Source organism: Coregonus lavaretus, assembly GCF_964263955.1.
Source record: "Coregonus lavaretus genome assembly, contig: HAP1_SCAFFOLD_47, whole genome shotgun sequence".
In the NCBI taxonomy this organism is placed as follows: Eukaryota; Metazoa; Chordata; class Actinopteri; order Salmoniformes; family Salmonidae; genus Coregonus; species Coregonus lavaretus.
The window spans coordinates 1,979,959-1,987,711 of record NW_028161510.1 but is presented as its reverse complement, the minus strand read 5'-3'; the positions used below and the strand labels follow the sequence as shown (position 1 = coordinate 1,987,711).

Here is a 7,753-nt window from a genome sequence, read left to right as displayed (position 1 = left end):
AGTAGTTATATAGGATGAGCTATGTCCAGAATACAGTATGTACAGCAGTAGTTATATAGGATGAGCTATGTCCAGAATACAGTATGTACAGCAGTAGTTATATGGGATGAGCTATGTCCAGAATACAGTATGTACAGCAGTAGTTATATGGGATGAGCTATGTCCAGAATACAGTATGTCCAGAAGTAGTTACAGTGCATTCAGAAAGTATTCAGACCCCTTGACTTTTTCCACATTGTTACGTTACAGCCTTATTCTAAAAATGGACTTATAGAAGGCCTAGCCAACATGCACTGAACAAAAATATAAACACAACAGTGTTAGTCCCATATTTCATGACCTGAAATAAAAGACCCAAGAAATGTTCCATACACACAAGGTGCTCCTGTGTAATGATAATGCTGTTTAGTCAGCTTCTTGATATGCCACACCTGTCAGGTGGATGGATTATCTTGGCAAAGGAGAAATACTCACTAACAGGGATGTAAACAAATTTGTGCACAAAATCTGAAGGGAATTTTTTTTTTTTTTGTGCGTATGGAACATTTCTGGGATCTTTTATTTCAGCTCATGAAACATGGGACCAACACTTTACAAGTTGCTTTTAGATTTTTGTTCAGTGTATGTTGGCTAGGCCTTCTATAAGTCAATAATTTCACCTTATTAGCGTAAAATAAATATGCTATAGGCTATGCAGAGCCGTGGTCGGGTCCATTCAGGTCTATTAGCTGTAGTTACATAGACCCGAGATCCGATGACAATCAAACCCACCCTGACCCGTGGGACAAGTTAGAATTTCAGACCCGAACGGGCCTGGGTCTCGGGTATATTCGGTTCACCTGGACCGTGAAGACCTTTAATTGAAATCCAAAGTTAAGAATCTTTTTATTTATTTAATGAGGCAAGTCAGTTAAGAACAAATTCATATTTACAATGAGGGCCTACCCCGGCCAAACCCGGACGACGCTGGGCCAATTGTGCACCGCCTTATGGGACTCCCAATCACGGCCGGATTGTGATACAGCCTGGAATCGAACCAGAGTCTGTAGTGACGCCTCTAGCACTGAGATGCAATGCCATAGACGGCTGCGCCACTCGGGAGCCAAATACACACAATATGAGTGTATTGTTATGTCATGATCTGCTTGTAAACTGTGTCAAATATTGTCAACTATCCTTCGACTGAATTATAAATAAAAACAGTTCAAACTGTCTGTGTAACACCTCTTCTTCATTGAAAGTGTATTATGTTGGTAGATTGTCTTCATCGATGACAAGTCGTATAGTAACATGGTAATAAATGATAAGGATAACAGATGCTATACACTGCACTGTTGGAATAATATAACATCACACTGCAGATAGAAATTAACTGTATTGATTGCGGTCTTGTGTTGGTTGAAAAATCTATTTGCATTTGTTTTGCCTGACTTCTTTCTGTCAGAGAGGCCAGCAAAACATGCACAGTGACTAAGCTGATATGACGCTCACGAACATTTCCTACATCATCTCATAATCCAGACCAAACGCACTCGGAAACTGGAGACATTTTTCTACCAGATCTCACCATTTCCTCAAATTATTTTCAGCCAAACAATTAGATACAGGAAATCAGTTTCAGGTAACCTATTGCTAATTTCTAACATTTTAAAATGATGCTTGTAGCACGGTATGTAAACCAACGCATTCCATGATGAAACGGCAGTGGTTGCCGAGGCCTGGCTTTGTTGTTATTTTAGCTAGCTGTTAGCCAGTTAGCAAGCTAACTACACATTTCCTGTCCAACCCGTTTGTGTAGTTAGCTAGCGAACATGCTAACTTCATTTCAGGATCACGGTTGAAGTGTGACTTTTATTTAATAGTTAGCCAGCTGTCGTGTCATCATGAGTAAAATGACTGTAGCGAGGAATTAGCTAGCTAGCTAACCGGCTGCTCATTGTTTAGCAACAGATAGGTTAGTTTATATAAAATATTTGGTTTAACGTTAGCTTTCTAGATAACGTTAGATCGCTAGCAAAATTAGCTGGACTAACAGTTGCTAAACTACCCGGCTACCGGTTTATGCAAACAGCTAATCCCAACGCCTCGAACGCGCCTACAGTGAAATTGCGAAAAATGGTACGCAGCATCATCTGGATATGTGTGCAACAAAAGTTCTACCTTCAGTTACCATTTCTGTCAAGCCTTCCACGCATACACTTTTATGCATACCTTCGATCAATTCAGCAAATGCACTGCAATGCTGTAAGGCAAGCGCAGCGTTACATTGGAAACCCTTAATGATGACTCACCTAGCTTTATAGGGCCATAAGCAAACGCTCATCCAGAAGCGGCGCACCTAGTAGTCGGTGCTATTAATGCAGGAAAACTTATATCCGTTTTACTTTTTACATTTTAGTCATTTTAGCAGACGCTCTTATCCAGAGCGACTTACAGTTAGTGAATACATTTTTTTTTTAATACTGGCCCCCCGTGGGAATCGAACCCACAACCCTGGCGTTGCAAACGCCATGCTCTATCAACTGTGCTACATCCCTGCCGGCCATTCCCTCCCCTACCCTGGACGACGCTGGGCCAATTGTGCGCCGCCCATGAGTCTCCCGGTCGCGGCTGGCTGCTCTATACTCCTGATTCCTGTTTACAAGCAAAACTCAAACAGGAAGTAACGATGACACGCTCAATACGGAAGTGGTCGGATGAAGCAGATGCTAAACTACAGGACTGTTTTTCTAGCACAGACTGGAATATGTTCCGGGATTCATCCGATGGAATTGAAGAGTTTACCACCTCAGGTTCGGGCTTCATTAATAAGTGCATCGATGACGTCGTCCCCACAGTGACCATACGTACATATCCTAACCAGAAGCCATGGATTACAGAAACATTTGCACTGAGCTAAAGGCTAGAGCTGCCGCTTTCAAGGAGTGGGACACTAATCCAGACGCTTATAAGAAATCCTACTATACCCTCAGACGAACCATCAAACAGGTAAAGCGTCAATACAGGACTAAGATTGAATCCTACTACACCGGCTCTGACGCTCGTTAGATATGGCAGGGCTTGCAAACTATCACAGATTACAAAGGGAAACCCAGCTGCGAGCTGCCCAGTGACGCGAGCCTACCAGACGACCTTTAAATAGGTTAACATTCACAAGGCTGCAGGGCCAGACGGATTACCAGGACATGTACTCAGAGCATGCGCTGACCAGCTGGCAAGTGTCTTCAATGACATTTTCAACATCTCCCTGACCCAGTCTGTAATACCTACATGTTTCAAGCAGACCACCATAGTCCTTCTGCACAAGAACGAAAAGGTAACCTGTCTAAATGACTATCACCACGTAGGACTCACATCTCTAGGCTGGTCATGGCTCACATCAACACCATCACCCCAGATACCCTGGACACACTCCAATTCCCATACCGCCCCAACAGTTCCACAAACGACCCAATCTCTATTGCACTCCACTCTGCCCTTTCCCACCTGGACAAAAGGAACACGTGAGAATGCTGTTCGTTGACTACAGCTCAGCGTTCAACACCATAGTGCCCTCCAAGCTCATCACCAAGCTAAGGGCCCTGGGATTAAACACCTCCCTCTGCAACTGGATCCTGGACTTCCTAACGGGCTGCCCCCAGGTGGTGAGGGTAGGCAACAACTCATCCGCAACGCTGAAACGCAACATGGGGTCCCCTCAGGGGTGCGTGCTTAGTCCCCTCCTGTACTCCCACAACTCCAACACCATCATTAAGTTTGAAACTCAATTCCAGTTTTATTTGTGACTCAATTCCAGTTTATCTGACAATCAAAGGATGATTATCTACAAGGTTATGGTTGAATGACTGTTTTAATGTTTCACCAACTTGTGTTTTGGTATTGGTTATTGATTGTATACACTGAATTCGGAAAGTATTCAGACCCCTTCCCCTTTTCCACATTTTGTTACATTACAGCCTTATTCTAAAATTGATTAAATAAATAAAAATCCTCATCAATCTACACACAATACCCCATAATGACAAAGCGAATACCGGTTTTTCGAAATGTTTGCAAATTTATTCTAAATAAAAATCAGAAATACCTTATTTACACAAGTATTCAGACCCTTTGCTTTGAGACTCGGTATTGAGCCCAGGTGCATCCTGTTTCCATTGATTATCCTTGAGATGTTTCTACAACTACATTGGAGTCTACTTGTGTTAAATTTGATTGATTGGACATGATTTGGAAAGGCACACACCTGTCTATATAATGTCCCACAGTTGACAGTACATGTCAGAGCAAAAACCAAGCCATGATGTCAAAGGAATTGTCTGTGGAGCGCCGAGACAGGATTGTGTCAAGGCACATATTTGGGGAAAGGTACCATAAAATGTCTGCAGCATTGAAGGTCCCCAAGAACACAGTGGCCTCCATCATTCTTAAATGGAAGAAGTTTGAAACCACCAAGACTCTTCCTAGAGCTGACTGCCCGGCCAAACTGAGCAATCAGGGGAGAAGGGCCTTGGTCAGGGAGGTGACCAAGAACCCGATGGTCACTCTGACAGAGCTCCAGAGTTCCTCTGTGGAGATGGGAGAACCTTCCAGAAGGACAACCACCTCTCCAGCAGGTCCACCAATCAGGCCTTTATGGTAGAGTGGCCAGACGGATGCCACTCCTCAGTAAAAGGCACATTATAGCCCACTTGGAGTTTCCAAAAGGCACCTAAAGGACTCAGATCATGAGAAACAAGATTCTCTGGTCTGATGAAACCAAGATTGAACACTTTGGCCCGAATGCCAAGTGTCTGGAGGAAACCTTGCACCATCCCTACGGTGAAGCATGGTGGTGGCAGCATCTTCCTGTGGGGATGTTTTTCAGTGGCTGGGACTGGGAGACTAGTCAGGATCGAGGCAAAGATGAACGGAGCAAAGTACAGAGAGATCCTTGATGAAAACCTGCTCCAGAGCGCTCAAGACTCAGACTGGGGTGAAGGTTCACCTTCCAACAGGACAACGACCCTAAGCACACAGCCAAGACAACGCAGGAGTGGCATCGTGACAAGTCTCTGAATGTCCTTGATTGGCCCAGCCAGAGCCCGGACTTGAACCCGATCTAACATTTCTGGAGAGACCTAAAAATAGCTGTGCAGTGATGCTCCCCATCCAACCTGACAGCGCTTGAGAGGATCTGCAGAGAAGAATAGGAGACACTCCCCAAATACAGGTGCCAAGCTTGTAGCGTCATACCAAGAACAATCGAGGCTGTAATCGCTGCCAAAGGTGCTTCAACAAAGTACTGAGTAAAGGGTCTGAATACTTATGTAAATGTTATTTTTCCGTTTTTAAAAATAAATAAATGTGCAAACATTTATAAAAACCTGTTTTTGCTTTGTCATTACGGAGTATTGTGTATAGATTGATGAGGGGAAAATCGAGGCTGTAACGCTACAAAATGTGGAAAATGTCAAGGGGTCTGAAAACTTTCTGAATGCATTGACTATTAAAGACACCATACTGTTGCTCTTGTTTTGGTGTGTTGACAATCAAGACTCTCAACACTATACCACTGCTCCTAGTGGATGAACATTGTTCAACATTCTATTGTTCTTACACTTCATACGAATGGATGGAATTAAACCAAACAATTCTAAACTAGAGGCCTCCCAAGTGGCACTGCGGTCTAAGGCACTGCATCGCAGTGCTTGAGGCGTCACTACAGACCCGGGTTCAATCCCAGGCTGTGTCACAACCGGCCGTGACCGGGAGTCCCATAGGGCGGCGCACAATTGGTCCAGCATCTTCTGGTTAGGGGACGGTTTGGCCTGGGGAGCTTTACTTGGCTCATCGCACTCCTTGTGGCGGGCCGGGCGTCTGCAGGCTGACTTCGGTCGTCAGTTGAGCAATGTTTCCTCCGACACATTGGTGCAGCTGGCTTCCGGGTTAAGCGGGTGGGTGTTAAGAAGCGCGGTTTGGAGGGTCATGTTTCGGAGGATGCATGACTTGACCTTCGCCTCTTCCGAGCCGGTTGGGGAGTTGCAGATGAGACAAGATCGTAATTGAATATCACGAAATTGAGGAGAAAAGGGGGTAAAATACAAAACAAATTAAAAATAAAACTACTTTTTAAATGATACAAAAACACATTTACTTGAAGAACAGTAAATGACGGTTTGTGCTGTTTGCTGTCAGCAAACTTTGTGGAATATTTTTTTTTACAGTGATAATTCTGTGTATCGGCATCACTCTGTTACCTTGGAATTGCCCCTAATTCTAACACAAGAAAATGCTTGTGTTGCCTAATAGCCTGTAGGCAAATGTAGAAATAGGCTACTGAGGATGGGGTCGTAATTTCAATCACTGAGTGAATCAGATATTAATAATATGAATATAAAATGAATATGCTTGTGCTCAACAGACGGTTTTCTTTTTTTTTTTTTACTTATAGCCTAATCTGAATGGCTGTTGCCGTCAAGCTTATATTTTTTTTAGGGAAAAGGGGTTTCTGCTGGACGGGATGTGGTTAGCTAGCTTAGATACATTTTTGTTGTATTTTCTGGAGCTATACCACGATCTAGGTTTGTGAAAATCACCCAGAACTCTTTGGGTCTCCTCTTTTAGATCCACCTCTAGCCTACCATGTCTGAACCGGGTTCTGGCTGTGGTGTTCCAGCCCAGAGGAGCTCACAGCGGGGTCCAGAGATGCTGACAGTGAAGCTGGGGGACTGCAGTCAAACAGTGGACTTCAATGTGATTGTCAAAGAGGAGGAGGAGGAGAGAGAAATCGATGAGGGGGAGGAGGAAGAGGGAAAGGAGGACAGGGACTCAGTTGACTCAGGTAAATTCAGGCTAACATCCTCTTTGGTTCAGAGAGGTAAACAGCCCAAAATAACTATTGATTTTCTGGTTCATTAAGAAATGTAAACTTAGATATGTTTTTGGTTGTTGAGTCAATTAGGCCATGCCAATTTCAAGCTTATCTTTCTCAAAAATAAAATGTTATTTCAGAATATTTAGGAAAGTTGTGAGGCGAGTGCCAAGACAAAAATGGCTACCAACCATTGCGCAATGCATTGTAATTTGACAATATGTGTGATGCAATGCAACAAGCCCCTTGCAAAGTATTTATTTCAATACTCTGTTAATCCAAATTAATGTTGAATCCTGCATTGTTGTTAAGCTAAAAGCTTTTTGTTCCTCTAAGTCTGTTTCTTACCCTATATATCTGTTCATATTCTTACAGAAGAGAGCCCCATCCCAGACTCAGTCAACAAGCCCAGTTCCACAGCATCAAGACTATCTGGACGTGGGAGTTACTTCTGCCCTCAATGTGAGAAGAGTTTCAGTTCCTCAACTATTCTAAGGAATCATCAAAGAGTACACACTGGAGAGAAACCTTTCCACTGCTCCACATGTGGGAAGAGTTTCAGTGAGAAAGTAAATCTTAAGAGACATGAGCGAGTACACAGTGGAGAGAAGCCTTACCACTGCACCCAATGTGGGAAGAGTTTTAATCATTCTGGAAGCCTTAAGGAACACCAAAGAATACATACAGGATTGTAGCATGCGTTTCGGTCAGCCAGGAAGTCTTAAGAAACATCAGAGAATTCATACAGGGGAGAAACCTTACCACTGCCAACAGTGTGGAAAGAATTTTCGTTTTGCAGGAGACCTAAAGAATCATCAGAGATCACACAGTGGTGAGAAGCCTTACAACTGCTCTCAGTGTGGCGAGGGATTCACTCAGCTAAGACGTCTTAAAAGTCATCAG

General features: G+C 43.6%; 1 long non-coding RNA gene across 1 annotated transcript; it reads left to right on the top strand.

Moving 5' to 3' along the window:
* Positions 1–1,533: 1,533 nt before the first annotated feature.
* Positions 1,534–7,508, top strand: LOC311120575. The gene is made up of 3 exons (XR_014612173.1): positions 1,534–1,621; positions 6,604–6,820; positions 7,229–7,508. It is a non-coding gene; the product is annotated as an uncharacterized lncRNA (long non-coding RNA).
* Positions 7,509–7,753: the final 245 nt, after the last annotated feature.